Raw genomic sequence first — 16,057 nt, 5'->3', positions numbered from 1 at the left:
AAGGTTGTCTGTGTTTTTTTCTGGAACCTGAAAATCATAAATTAATTGAATAAAAGGCTACACCTCTGGCTTTTACCCAAGATTGAACAGGCCATCTTAGACTATGTTTATAGCACCTGGGTTAAGGATGGGCATTTGAAGAAATCTTTTGGATCATCAGTGGGAAAATTAACAATAATTTATCAATTAATCGTAAATATTCATAATATTCAAAAACATAATGCCATAATAAACATAATGTGACTATGGCGTGTGCCAGTAATCCAGGGCAGTCCCTGAATGAAAAGGTCGGATAACAACGTGCGGACGTCTGTGTGCTTGTGCTTCACATAGGGACATTGGGCATAAAAAATACAATAAAATAAAAAGCACCGTTGCGCTGCCTGGCTAGCTGAGCTATCAGAGCAAACAAACTGCAGTAAACCTTCCGATAGGCTACTCAGCTACATGTAAGAAATTATTTAAAAAATAAACTTACCAAGGACACTTAGAAATGTAGCCTTGCAGACAGGTATCTTGTGATGGGGAGGAGCGCAGGACAAAAGGCAGTATTTCACTGTAACCTCCCTGGCTTTCTTCTTGACATCAGCGGAGACTCGTTCCCTGCTGCATTTGTTTATTGTTGACAGACGCAGGAGTATTTTATCCTGGTCCAGTTTTGTAGCGTTTTTATACATTTTTGTGAAGTTGAAGGCTACATCTTCATCTGACAGTTTGTCGGCATGACACAGACCAACATTACTCGCAGTCGCACGATGACCACAATTAATCTTTGGATGTTTTCCCTCCCCTGAATGCCTTGCCCGTTTGGTCTTCTCCCTTTGATGATTTTCTTTAGATGCCGGCTCCAATCCGTCATCGAAATCCATAACGTTAGCTTGACTCTGAAGCTTTGATTCTCTGACTGACAGACAGCTGTTGATCAGTGACGTAGCCTACGTGACTGACAGCTCGCCTACAGTATAAACAATTCAGTGGTAAACGTTTTTTAGTTCGCCTATTGAATCCTCTTTTTAAAATATGTTTTTTGTTTTGATATTATCGTTAAATCACTCAGCAAACTAGGAGCACTTCACCGGCGGTGACTGTCTCCTCGCGTGACATCCTGAACGTTCTATAGCCTAACCGTTATATCTTACTATGTAAAGAAACTGGGCTGGCGGATATCGCATTTTGTGAAAAAATACATTTTGTAGTAGGCTTAAAATGTACATTTTTTAATATTATTAATGTACATCTGAACAGTGATTTCCAATAATAAAATCCAAATGTCAAAAAGTGGCGTTTATCGCGTTTTGCAACCGAACTCTTCATATATATATATATATATATATATATATATATTGGAAAAAAAGAATTTAGAGACAAAGCATTATGAAATAATTGACTTACGTTTTGTGATGCAGCTGCTGTCAGATTCTGTACAGTTGGCTGCTTCATCTTTCAACATAAGTTTCTTTGTTAACTCTCTATTAGACTGTGCCTCGTTTACAAAACAAAATGCTCAGAAGGAACATATCTTCCGACGTGATCCAGTGTTGTGCCAAATTTGAACTCCCCGCCAAATTATTACTTCCCTCGTTGAGGCTGCTACCTGATTACCTTATTCTCTATGACCGTATTCTAAATACCTAAATCAAACAACTACCTTACTAATAAGTAGTAATTGAGGCAAAAGTCGTATCTAATTAGTCAATAGTAAGAATTGGACCCAAATCTAAAGTGTGACCAAATTATATTTTTAGACACAGAGCCTTTCACACAAGATCTGCATCTTTCTAAGCATAATCTTTGGGCAGAGTTTGCACTTATTCCTTTGTTTTGGGCCTTCAGCTGTCATTTCCTGTAGCCTTTCTCTACTCTTCTACTGCATCTGAAATCACATAGACTGTCTGATTAGGTTCTACATTTGATTAAGAACTACATGACTGTTGCATGTGTTAAGTATGAATATTATCAGGAATTAATGTGTATTGTATTAACGCAGTCTGAATGTATTCATCCGCCACCATTTTAGCATTGTCATGTGAGCTAGCTGTGTAATTTCTCTGCCATTCACGGCTCCTCTCCCATGGTCTATGGATAGTAAAGTGTGGATATGAACTTCAGAGTCATGGCAGAAGTAGTAGGTCATCTGTATACTTTATTTGGTTACTGTTTTATGAATACAGTGAATTCAGACATACTAATTTCACATAATGCTTTTCACCTATGATAGGCATTGAAATGGGGTTGATGTCTGTTGAGAAAAATCAGCTCAGAGCACTAACCCAACTCTTACCCTAAACCTACCCACTTCTAAACAATGTAAAACACTCAAAAGGCAAATACAAGTACAGTCACAGGTATGTATTGCAAAAACTGACCAAAAACAGTATACAAGAATTAACTCATGTTCCATTCCAAGTCTTCTGAAGCTATATGATATCTTTATGTAAAAAACACTGAATCTTGATGTTTTAATTAACATCATAACAACACGCTGAAATTATCCCGCCGCTTCATAAAGAAACCAGTCATATCTCATTCAAAATATACACCTGACTCTTTAGCATGACACAATGGAGGAGACACAGGAGATGCCATTTTACAACAAAAGCTGACGTAATGATGCAATTGGTCATAAGACATATGCGAGCCAATGCAATTTCACAATCAAAGCTGAAGTAAAGTTTCTTTGGTCGCCAATTTATGAATGAATGTGCACAATGTGATGTACGGAGGATGGAAACAGTGATCTCGTTTGGGTCTTTCCTTCACACGAACCAATCATTTTTATTTATCTTTTTAATAAATTGTTAATCGTATATCTACCTGTTATATCCTCTGTTTTATATCAAATAATTCGCAAATGGATAGGTTTAGAGGTGGGGTTCCAATTCTGGAATCAAATACTTAAGGTCAGGAATCGGATACTTGTTATAAAATTAAAAAAAAAAAGATTCCTCTTCATACACGTCAAAAGCAAGCTCACAGAAAATGTGATTTTAAAGGGTAAGTTCGGCGTTTTACAAGTAAAGCCTTGTTTTAAGATCGTTTCTGATGAAATCGAACGGTTAAGATAAAAATTTGGACAAATGCTGCTGTCCAGATAATTTTAGGTTTTTTGAGTTAGGAGTGTGGTTGTTGTATTTATTGTCAGCTTTTCGAACAACGGAACTTTCCCACTTGATGATTGCACCTTTCTAATTGGTCAAGCCAAAACTCAAGTGTGTCCTCTGTGGAACTTAAAAGCCAACACAAAGTTCAGATTAGTTATGTGTTTGTGAATTAGTTAAATAAAACCTCTGTTCACATTCGTGTGAGTTGATTCTGGTCTGTTTATAAATTAATGTAAATTTAATGATTGTGATCAAATCTTTTTTTGCCTTTGTTTTATTAGGATGGTACATTAGCTAGACAGGAAGTGAGGCAGGAGAGAGAGGGGGACGGAGTCAGGAAAGGTACACGAGCAGGGACTTGAACTCGGGTATCCCGAAGCACAACAGTGCTATGTCGGCGGACTTGCCTACGAGGCTATCGGCGCCGACAGCTAAGAAAGAGTTATTTGGTGGACGGACAGATTAATAGTTTGTAATATTAATTCAGCTACATCAAGTTAATTCGATTAACTGGTACAAATATTTGTAATTAGTTATAACAAGTTATAATTAGTTATTCATATTTTCCTCGAGCTAATTTGCTACAGAAAATAAAAATTATTATTGATAAAAATGTATCTGAGTAAAAATACTGAGATGAGTCAATTCCATAGAAATTGAATACTGGTCAATTTGACCCTTTTTTTACATTCTAGGGGTAGTAATAAAAAACTCCTATGACCAAGAGACTTGTTTTTAACCTTCTATGATACGGTGTTTCACGGTTCTGTGAGGGATAGGCCTCAAGCGCAGAATGAGTTTCAAAAGTTTTAACAAAACAGATGGATACAAGATGGCAGGAGTTGAAGTTAACAGTCCAACAATGGGTAGGGAATGAATCACTGAAACAGTCACATTGAGAGAGGAGCCATAAATATAGAAGGGACAGCTTGAGGTTAGATGATAGCAGCAAGGGACCAGGCAGGAACACTAAATACAGGAGGCCAGATACTCCCCAGCAAACAGATTTATGTTGTGGCAACGTCTGTGGCATGTTGCATTTCTGCTATGGCAACGTCTACGTGCTCGCAACATTGTAACAACGTAGAATTGTAAGACGCGATAGGGCTGTAGCAACGTTGTAGCGCGACATTCAGCAGCTACTAGACGAAGTTCTGACAATTTAATCTGTTATGCTAGATATAGTTATGCTATATAATGTTATGTTAGATATCACCAATTTAGCATGTTATGTTTTGTGGTTAATTAGTCGGATGTTAGATAATTATAATGATTATCCTCATTATTATTTATGGGCCTAACAGTAGCCTAAATTAATTATAATCAACACCTACAAGTGTACACTTTGAAGAGTAAAAATTACATAGAAGGTTACCTAATTCAACTTTATTAAAACTGCATGATAATCAAATTGCACTTCCAAATGTCATACATTTGTGATAAAAAAAGAAACTAAATATATACATATTATTGTATATAGACGATTACAGGGAGTATAGCATGAGCAGACATGATAGTATAAATAGCAAACAAATCAAAGGAAAAGATAAACAGGTGTGCGAGCGGTTACAAACATTTTTTTTTCTCTGTGTGTTTTCAAAAAAGGAAAAAACATTAACGTGTAACAAGTACGCGATTAAGTCGCAGTCTGTTCAAGGAGTGCTGAAATATCAATTAATCATCATTAAAGTAATTTTGGCTTAATTACGGCTTATAACTTTTGGCATAAAGTTAAAATATTTGTCATACCTGACCAGAAGATTTTCAACACTTTTCCTAACGGTAAGGATCGAAGGATATCTGAATACTAAAAGAAATATAGCTAACGTTAGCATACACTGGTACTGTAATTTACACAAGATCACAAACTCCATGAATTATCAACTAACGTTATTCTGTCCCTTCAGTTAGACTGAACAAATAAATGTCACATTAGACAAGGAAGTTGTAGGTTGTGTTTGAATAATTACGTATCTTATTTATCTGAGGTAAATTAAACGCAATACTCAAAAGTATCCTTGCTCGATGCAGAAGGAGACGGGCCAACGGTCGGTTAAAAAATTTAAAAGACTGATTGGCCCTTCAGGGCATTGACGAGTACATATGTGGTCCAGTGGTCCAGACACCCCGAATGCAATGGCCCCGAACGGTGGTTCAATGTCAATATTGTGACAACGCTGTAACAACCTTCACCACACAACATAGTTATAGCAACCTTATGGCCATGTTGTTAAAACGTTGTTGGAAGGTTGGGTACGTTGTGCCTTCTGTGAAAACGTTCTGTGCTTGCTAGGTCAAGATTTCCTTAAATCCTGCACCGACTAAACTGCTGGGCACAGAGCGAATAACAGCCAGAGGATCTCAGCATCCAGACAGAACTGGAAAAAACAAGAAAACACAGGCACAACAAATCCCCTAAAGACTTAGCAAAATAAATAAACAATTAAGCACAAAATAACACACAGCTGCACATCATGACACATAAAACCAACTCGCACAGAACATGAAGAAAAGAAGCACAATATAAAGGAACACATGAGAAACAGGTGAGCACACTCAAGTTAACGAGGACTAAACAAGAGGCTTGCTCGACTTCACGCAGCTCTGCACAGACCGATCGGTGGCAACTTGAAGCAGTGCTTGCAGCGTAGACGCCACGTGACTGGCATCAAATTACCGCGAGAACGATTTGAGAGCAGCCAGCTGGTTCATTCTGCGCAGCTTCTCCAAAGCGGCTGCACGAGCTCAGGGGGCACGTTCAAGCTCAAACCGGTTCGCAACGTTTTGCTACGGTTTCCGGGTTCATGCGCAAGTTTAAAAGGGGATATGTATCAATAGTAGAAACATTGATCAGCAATGCTGCTATTGGCTGCTCACCATGGCCAAAGAGCGCGCTGAACTTAATGCCACCTGAACTTCCTGGTCCACCCTGGCCACCTAAACTGCCTGGTCCACCCTGGCCTCCTGAACTGCCTGGGTCCCTGCACAGCCTGCAAAGTCTGCTCCACTCTGGCCGTGTGCACAGCCTGCTCCGCCCTGGTAGTCTGCACAGCCTGCAATGCCCTGGTCGTCTGCACAGCCTGCTCCGCCCTGGTCTTCTGCACAGTCTGCTTCGCCCTGGTGGCCTGCTCTGCTTGATCCGCGCTGGCCCCCTGAGCTGTCAGATCTGCCATGGTTCCCTGAACTTTCGCCGCCTCTGTGGTCCCCTGCTCAGCCTCAGTCTCCAGACCCTCTTCCATTCCCCGGACCGGGCCCTCCATCCCTCCCCCGTTCCATCTCTGCTCCACCACCCTCCTTGACCTTTATTTTTATTTATTCTTTGTGGAGTGTCTGGAATCCTATGTCATGATTCCTGTCTTGTGTACTTTTTTCATATCCTGTCTTGTGCTAAGTTTTGTAGTCCTATGTAGTTTTTCATGTTGATTCGTTTCCCCTGGTGTATCTTGTTTCCTCATTATCTAGTTAACCTTGTTTGCACCTGTGTATTTATAGCCCTTGTGTTTCACCGTTACTTTGTCAGTTGTTGTACATGTATGGTTGCTTCTAGTTCGGTCCTTCTCTTGGTTTTATTTCTTTGTCCCTAGAGTTCTTTATTATTTGTTCTATGTGTTATTTCATTAAAACCTTGCAGATAGATCCTTGCCTTCGCCTGCTTTCTCCAGCATTTACAGACGTGAACACTTTTTACAAGTTGAAATCTTGTAATTACAGCAAGTACAACATGGCGTGAATGCACATTGTAATAATGGCTACTGAAAATTGAGTTATGCCATCACAGGAATTAAATCAAGAACTATTCAATTTAACTAATTATTTTTTATATGTTAAAATAGAAAACCCAATTTATTTATTTTTCCTTTTTTTATTTTTCTTGAATGCAACACATTTCGATTCTATTTCAGTTTATAATAAATGAAATAGAAAAAACCTTAACCATCAGGTCATAATTATATGCCGATGGGTTTCTTACTCTAGATAAATGGAGAGTAATCATTCATTTGACTGCAGAAACATGAAGGTGCAACTAATTAACTAATGAACAGAGACAGAAATAGGAGACAGAGAATGCAAAATCAAAGACTACAAAGAAAAAGATGAGAGAGAAATGAAAAAAAAGTCTTTATTCTAGTCAAAGATCAAAGCCATAGAATTAAATGCATCTTAAAAGACAGGACAAACATGTCTTTGTTTTCCTCATCAGTAATCTGACCCTGTCTTATCTCAGGTCAAATGCTTTAAAGCAACATAAGCCTGCAACGGGGCTGTATCAAAGTCTGACTTAGTTGTTTAATATAGTGACATCTGTTTATTTTCATTAAAAAATACGACCCGTGTCCTTGCATGGTGCCACAGAACATACAAGGTCATATAAGTGTTTAATTTAATTCCTCTCTGTCTTAGAGCACATTATCCATGCTATGTACACAGCAACCCCTCACAAACAGATCAGACTCAGCTTCTAGCTATCTCATGAGTCATATCTTCACCTACCAACATGCTCAGAAAATGCCACTTATAGGCAAAAAAGAAGCTTTGAATACTGCATATCAAGAGTTTTATTTATTGTATTGTCAAGGGCTCCAGGGGATACAGTCTGAATTATAACCCTGAATCATTAAATTATGTGGGTTCTGCTGAAACATATTTCAGAGCATTTGACTGCCAGGTAAATAAAATATGTTAAGCATAAAAAAGGAGATGTTTTTTCCACAAGCAGACTGAGCTGGTTTCTTATCCTAATAAAATAACCACTGTGAAGTCTTTAAAATAGATCAGAGCCTGTTGTTCTGTGGTGACTCAATTATTGGATACAGCAGTAAAACTATGATTATATAACACCCTAAAGCACCTTTTAATCGTGTCCGTTATGTCATCCTAAGAAGCTACTATTCAAATTTTGTCACATTTTGACACATTAAAGAGCTTCAAGTGATTGAAAGTTTTCTTTTTACTTTTTTTTATGTAATGTCTGATAAATAAATTACATGTGTGATTTTTGTATTCACATGTAAAAGCCTTCAGACCAAGGATAAGTGATGTCTGAAAATCGCAGTACAAAAACCTCAATCATTTTGTTGTGGATGCAAAATGACTGAAACCGCTTTAATAATATTTAATTGATCTATTATATGCAAATAACACAGTGTAACAAGAATAATAAAATAAACAGTCAAATGTAAAAGGACTTGCCCCACAACCCCAACACCCCCACCTGCCTCCACTACAAAAAAAAAAAAAGGGACAAACAAAAACCCTGTCATTATTGCCTTCTAAACACAAATGCTGTTATTTTTTTTCTGTGCTACACAAAAGGAGAATTTTAAATTACTTTCATGCAGCTCTGTTCCATTGAACAATTTTATTGACGATCACAGGCTGTCAAGCTCCAAAAAGGACAAAATAAAACATACATGTAGCTCAAATCTTTACAGAGCTCATAAATAAAATATGACACTTCTGGCACAGTCTGAATATTAATAACATCAAACATCTGTTATATTTGTTATATTTATGGTTTGAGAGCTGTATAATAATACACACACTATATATATATAATTTTTTAGTGATTTATTTTTACAGTTCTTTCTGGTTCTTCATTCTGATTGGCTGAGAGGCGTTTCTAGCAGGCCATTGTCATGGTGCAAATCCACCATATTTTTTAAAAATGCTACTGTTGTTGTATCATGAAATGTAGTTTTTAAGGTGAGAATGTAGTTAATTAGTCCTCATATATGTATCTAATGTATTATACTAATACTAATTATACTAATGTATAACTATAGTGCCTATATTTTACAATCTGTTGAGATGCTTTCGCAGATGCAAGCTCAAGGCCGTCAGCAGCCGTTCAGCGTTCACGTACCAGCAGAGAACAGCGTAATATCGGCCAGTCCTTTGGGAATTTGCTTCTGGCTGTTATGTAGATGGTGGTTAAACATGAGATACAATTCATTTGGGGTATTCAAGATTTGTTTCAGAGCAAATCGATTTTGGTTAAGGGGATAATTAAGTTTCATAACTCTATATTTAGGCTATATTTCACCTAAATCCTGTACTAGAGTGCTGCTTGCACGTTTGACTGAATTGTTTGCTTGTGTTTATTTCCTATTGTATTTTATAAAGGATATGATGTTAGTTTAAATATTATTGTTCAATAAATATTATTTTATATAAATAATATGGCGTATTTGGTATTGAGATATGGACTTGCAGTGAAAGTTACATTATCACAACATTAGATGGCGGCAACTGTCTTTATGGTGGACAACATGGTTAACGACTTTGGAATGGAAACGGATATGAGTATAGAGAGTACTTCACAAAAGACTAGTTCAGGTTCTGCAGTTAGCAAAGCCATTGAACTCCAAGCTTGTGTCTGTGGCTGGAGCAAGGCGACAACGGTCAGGGGTTTGAAGATTCATCAAGGGAAAATGAAATGCTTGAGGGAGAAGGGACAAGGGCCTCGCATTGATCAGTACTTCTTACGAAGTCAGTCAAGTCAGTCGAATGAAATCCAGCGACAGGAAGCAAACCACAGTTCGCAGGATATCAGCACCCCTGTCATAGAGGAGAGGAGGGTTTGCACAGTTAGTGATGAACACATTGATTCTTGTGAACCCGGTCAGACTAACCAGCATAAGAGAGAAAAGAACCTCAACGGGCATAGGCCTGGAGTTAGATGGCCAAGAGCTTGTGAGAAAACTGCATGGGACACGGTAAACACAGATCTATGCTTTGCATTAGAAAGATTAACTGGTACAGTTGAAAAGAAGCTGGATAAATTTGGGGACATCATTTACGCATATGGAAGTGAGAGGTTTGGTGTGGAAAAAAGGAAGGAAAAACTACTCCTGGATTGTCTAGACGGCAGCAGAAAATTGAAGGGTTAGTTAGAGAAAGGAGACAGCTGAGGAAGCAATGGAAAATAGCGGAACAAAGTCAGAAGGAGGGACTCAATCTCTTACAAAGGGCCATAAAAGATAAGCTTGCAACATTACGCAGAGCTGAGCGCCTACGGAAACGCTACAAAAAGAAGGAGCGTGCGAGGGCTAATTTCTATAAAGATCCATTCAAATTCGCAAAGAAGTTATTCACCAGTGAGAAGAACGGCACTTTAAAAGCATCTAGGGTTGAGCTAGAGAGATATTTGGAGGAAACACATACAGATGCAAAAAGACATAAGCCTATGTCTATTCCGTCAGACATCCCACCAGTCAATCCACCAGAATACCAAATGGAGGTCTGTGCACCTAAGTGGAAAGAGATAGAGCAGGTTGTGAGAAAGGCAAGGGCTTCATCATCTCCAGGGCCTAATGGAGTTCCGTACAGAGTGTACAAGAGTGCTTCAGGAGTTCTACGAATTCTGTGGAAATTGATAAAAGTGGCTTGGGAAAAGCAGGTTGTACCTAGAGCATGGCGCAGAGCAGGGGGAGTCTTTATACCCAAAGAAAAAGATGCTACAAGCATCAGTCAGTTTCGCCCTATTTCACTATTAAACGTCGAAGGAAAGATTTTCTTCAGCATTATTGCTCAGAGATTGTCAACCTACCTATTAAAGAATGGCTTCATTGACACTTCAGTTCAAAAAGCGGGCATTCCAGGATTCTCAGGATGCTTAGAACACATCAGTGTTATCTGGCAACGAATTCAATCAGCTAAAAAGGAGAGGAAGGAGCTCCACGTGACATTCCTGGATTTGGCTAATGCATATGGTTCAGTGCCACATGAGCTTCTTTGGGCATCATTTGATTTTTTCAGGGTACCGATGTCGATAACAAATTTAGTGAAAGCCTATTTTGGAGATTTGCAATTTAGTTTCTCAACTCCAGAATTCAGCACTACATGGCAATGCTTAGAGGTTGGAATAATGGCAGGATGCACCATTTCTCCACTGGCTTTTACCATGGCAATGGAAGTAATCATTAGGGCATCAAAATGGGTAGTAGGAGGAGAGCGCTTGGCTTCTGGGATGCGACTACCACCAATCAGAGCATACATGGATGACATGACAACCATGACCACAACGGTAGCCTGCACTAATCGGTTATTGGGGAAGTTAACAGATAATATTGAATGGGCACGAATGCAATTTAAGCCCTCTAAATCAAGGAGCATCTCCATAATTAAAGGCAAGGTAGTAGATAAAACATTCTTCATTAATGGTGAGGCAATACCAACAGTTTCTCAGAAGCCAGTGAAGAGTCTAGGGAGATGGTACGATGGGGATCTAAAGGACACAGTTCGAGTGGGAGAAGTTAGACGACAAGCAGTGGAAGGGTTGAAGAGCATAAACAGCTGTGCTCTACCAGGCAAACTGAAACTCTGGTGCTTTCAGTTTGGTCTACTGCCAAGGTTGCTGTGGCCACTGACTGTGTATGAGGTTTCTTTGACAACAGTGGATAAGCTGGAAGCGTTAATAAGTTCATACATCAGGAAATGGTTGGGAGTTCCACGCTGCCTCAGCAGAGTGGGACTTTATAGTAAAGGAGTATTGCAGCTGCCAGTCTCTGCTTTAACCGAGGAGTTTAAGTGTGCCAAGGTCAGACTGGAAATGACTTTAGCAGAGTCACGTGACAAATGTGTAAGGGAGACAGCCCCTGTGGTAAAAACTGGTAGAAAGTGGTCAGCAAAGAAATCTGTAGTAGAGGCAAAGGCTGACCTTCAAATTGGGGATATCGTGGGACAGGTACAGCATGGAAGAGGGGGTTTTGGGCTCAGTTCAGCTCCTCCTAAATGGCACAAGGCAGGCCCAGCCCAAAGGAGGAAGCTGGTAGTCAACGAGGTGCGAAAGCAGGAGGAGAGGATGAGATGTATAAAGGCCATTTCCCAGGCCAAGCAGGGAGAGTGGATGAGATGGGAGAGTGTGGAACAACGCAAAATGGGCTGGCAAGACCTTTGGTCAATGGAAGAGAGTAGGATCAGTTTCCTTATTAGGTCAACATATGATGTTCTCCCATCACCGCAGAACCTCAACCTCTGGGTAGGAGAGGATCCATCTTGTCCTTTGTGTTCATCACCTGCCACATTAAGGCACATTTTGACAGGATGAAAGGTGGCTCTTAGCCAGGGTCGGTTTACTTGGCGCCATGACCAAGTATTGAGATGTTTGGCTTTAGCATTGGAAGGCAAGCGTAGTATGACCAATAAATTGCCGCCTGTTCTAGCAAAACATTACACGCAGAAGACAATATTCCTCCGCCCAGGCGAGCAACCACCAAGAAAAGGTGCTAACACCAATTCTCGCCCAGGACAACTGGAAGCTGCTAGGGACTGGAAGATGCTGGTTGATCTTGATCAACGGCTTATTTTTCCACCTGAGATTGCCACCACTAACCTACGACCAGATATTGTTATGTGGTCTGGATCAGCACGCATTGTTCAACTGATAGAGTTAACAGTGCCATGGGAGGATGCGGTAGATGAGGCATATGAGAGGAAGAAACTGCGGTATGCTCATCTGGCCACTGAAGCAGAACAGCGAGGATGGAGAGTCCAGGTTTATCCAGTGGAAGTGGGTTGTCGTGGTTTTGTGGCACACTCTACAACCCGGTTCCTCAGAGACGTCGGATTCAGTGGCCAAGAGTTGCGTCGTACAGTAAAGAACTTATCTGAAGCAGCAGAAAGGAGCAGCAACTGGCTGTGGTTGAGACGGAAAGATTCTAGCTGGCTGTGTACAGGCCGCCATGCTACGGTTTCGTAGAATTCTTGAAAACTTGAAAGGTCTGTTGGTTTATTTGTATAGGTTGTATAGTATTTACAGTCATTACGTTCCTGTGTATATTGCGTGAATGACGGGTGGTTTGGCAGATATTGTGTTTTGCGGTAGGTGGTATGCCATACGGAACCGTTGCCACTGAAACTGCATATTAACGCACCAGTGGGGCTCGACAGCCTTAGTCAAACGGGTTGGCGCGTATGGTTGGGTTGCGGAGAGATTGTGAGATTGTGGTTAGGTCTCAGCAGCAACTGTTGGTTTATTTGTATAGGTTGTATAGTATTTACAGTCATTACGTTCCTGTATATATTGCGTGAATGACGGGTGGTTGGGCAGATATTGTGTTTTGTGGTAGGTGGTATGCCATACGGAACCGTTGCCACTGAAACTGCATATTAACGCACCAGTGGGGCTCGACAGCCTTAGTCAAACGGGTTGGCGCGTATGGTTGGGTTGCGGTGAGATTGTGGTTAGGTCTCAGCAGCAACTGTTGGTTTATTTGTATAGGTTGTATAGTATTTACAGTCATTACGTTACTGTGTATATTGCGTGAATGACGGGTGGTTGGGCAGATATTGTGTTTTGTGGTAGGTGGTATGCCATACGGAACCGTTGCCACTGAAACTGCATATTAACGCACCAGTGGGGCTCGACAGCCTTAGTCAAACGGGTTGGCGCGTATGGTTGGGTTGCGGAGAGATTGTGAGATTGTGGTTAGGTCTCAGCAGCAAGAGGGAAGTAGAGGTCAGTAAGCTGGGCTGAGTTGAGTGGGGGACGGAGGGGGGTGACTCTGGGACGCCAGAGTCACTGTCGAGCCCTCTTGAGGTGTCGTGGGCTAGTCGACGAAACACTGAGGACGGAAGGTGCCCACTTGAAGACCCTAGAGATGTTCCCTACTCCGCTCAATCCAGAGGGTTGTTATGGGGGACCGCACTGTGGTTGCAGCCGTTGTGTGTGTTGACGCGCAATACACTGTATTAACACCAGACAGAAGATTCACGTCACCAGATGGAAAGAAGCGTAAATGGATGGAGAAGCATAGGTTACTGTAAAGCTACGTCTTAGTTGGTGATTATCTTGGCGAAAGCCGAGTACAAATCAGCATGAAGTTTTAACATCTACTCTCGTGTAATGGAAATAATTATGAGTGATTCTAAAGTTGTTTTACCACTGTCATTGTAACGGGTCCTGGCCAGGGGTCCGATAGCAGATATATATTGATACTCCTGGTCGAAGTGCTCTGGAAGTATTGAAAATATGACACAGTTATAAGTGACGTGGGACAACAGTTGCTCTTTTTCCATTCAACCGGAATATATTTATTAACAGCTTAATTTCAACCTTCTACCTGCAATCAAGAATTATTACTGTTATTTTTGGTTGCTCTGTATTGAAACACAGGTAATATCCACAATTGAATAACACGAAGTCACATATTCTTCAAATGTACATTTCCACATAAATGTATCTTCACATATTTCCTCAACATTAACCTGTCACAGTTTTATCTTAAACCATAAACACACATTTCCTCTCTGTTATCTATCATTAAACGAGTTTTTCTGTATTCATTATACATTTTGTAAGTGTTCACTTAATATAACAGAATAAAATCTGGGAGTTAAGCAGTGCTTAACCGGGAATACACATATGACCCGAAGGAAACATATGGAGACACTGGGGTGTCCAGTCGCAGGTGGAATAATTCAACCCCAGGGGTGGCAAGGTGGCTTTGCCAAGGGAAAGACACATGCTCAGAGAGGCTTACAGTGGAAATACACATGTGGGAGTCGCTCAGGGGAGGGACTATGCACATGGGAGGCACCTAGCTGACGCGCAGGCAATAGACACTGGCGCCGATGTCAAGCTCACCTGAGGAGAATATCGCACGTATCCAGTCCGCGGAGTGGAATGGCGAGCAAGCGAAGACACCTGAGTGGGCGAATGTGTTAGGTGTCGCCCAGCCTGCAGCTCTGCAGATGTCTGTTAGCGAGGCACCATGCGCTAGAGCCCAAGAGGATGCCACACTCCGAGTGGAGTGGGCAGTCACACCAAGGGGGCACGGTCGACCTTGCTGCTGGTATGCCCAAAGCAATGGCGTCTACTATCCATTGAGACAACCTTTGCTTGGAGAGAGCCTTTCCCTTCAGCTTCCCACCATAACAGACAAAGAGCTGGTCTGAGGTCCTGAAACACTGCGTTCTGTCTACATAGGCGCGGAGAGCGCGTACTGGACAGAGCAGTGCCAAGGCTGGGTCTGCCTCCTCCGGGGGCAGCGCTTGCAGGTGTCTTCATTGACAGGAACTTAAGCTCGACTGATTGCAGAGGCTCAAGGGAGCACTCTGCAGGGCAGTTAGAACCACTGAGAGGTCCCAAGAGGGAAGGTGGTTCGATTGCTGTTTGGATTGCTGTTCCTGATCCTGATCGATTGCTCCTGTCTGCCTAGCTGCCTTCTGTGTTTTGTTTGCTTCGAGGCTGTAAGCTCCGTCTAAGCCTCATATTAGCTTTGTATTTCTTTCTGTTTTGAACCATCATTTACTACCATTTCTAGTTGTTTATACTACTAAATACAGCTTAGACAACATCTCAGATTAACCTGACATCGCTAGATTCCGTTATTGTTAGAACGCCACCCGTGCGCTCAGTTATTTATTTATTTTTTCTCTCGCGCGCCCGCACCTCTGAGTTCATAAAAAGCCCAGGTGAGTAAGAATCAGTCAACAAACACGGTGAGTAATTTGTTGTCCTGTTATTGTCACCTGCACTTCATGTTACATGTTTAGCCTAGCCTTCCCCGTCGGCAATATAGGGTTTATATGTGATAAATGCAAGGAAACAGTCAGGCTGACGGAGAAGATTTCAGAATTAGAAACACGCATCCAAACTTTAATTGAGGATAGTAAGTGTGCTAGAGCTTTAAATTCTACTTTGGATGCGCCTAGCATAGTGAACTCTTTACATGATTCGGTTCCGGCTGAATTATTGCCTGTGCAGCCAGGCAGATGGGTGACAGTGAGGGATCGCTCTAGTCACGTATCAAAAAACCACTCTTCCGTTCCGATTACCACAACAAATAAATTTGCCCCACTCAGTGAAACACCCACTGAAAATTCTGTTGATTGTGCCCTGGTAATTGGCGATTCTATTACACGGAACGTGAAAATAGGGACACCAGCCAACATAGTCACATGTTCGCCGGGAGCCAGAGCGCCTGACATCAAAGCAAATTTAAAAGTGCTGG

Source organism: Siphateles boraxobius, unplaced genomic scaffold (assembly GCF_051911475.1).
Source record: "Siphateles boraxobius isolate OS27281-9 unplaced genomic scaffold, OSU_SipBor_1 29, whole genome shotgun sequence".
NCBI lineage: Eukaryota > Metazoa > Chordata > Actinopteri > Cypriniformes > Leuciscidae > Siphateles > Siphateles boraxobius.
Note: the sequence above shows the minus strand (reverse complement) of the source record.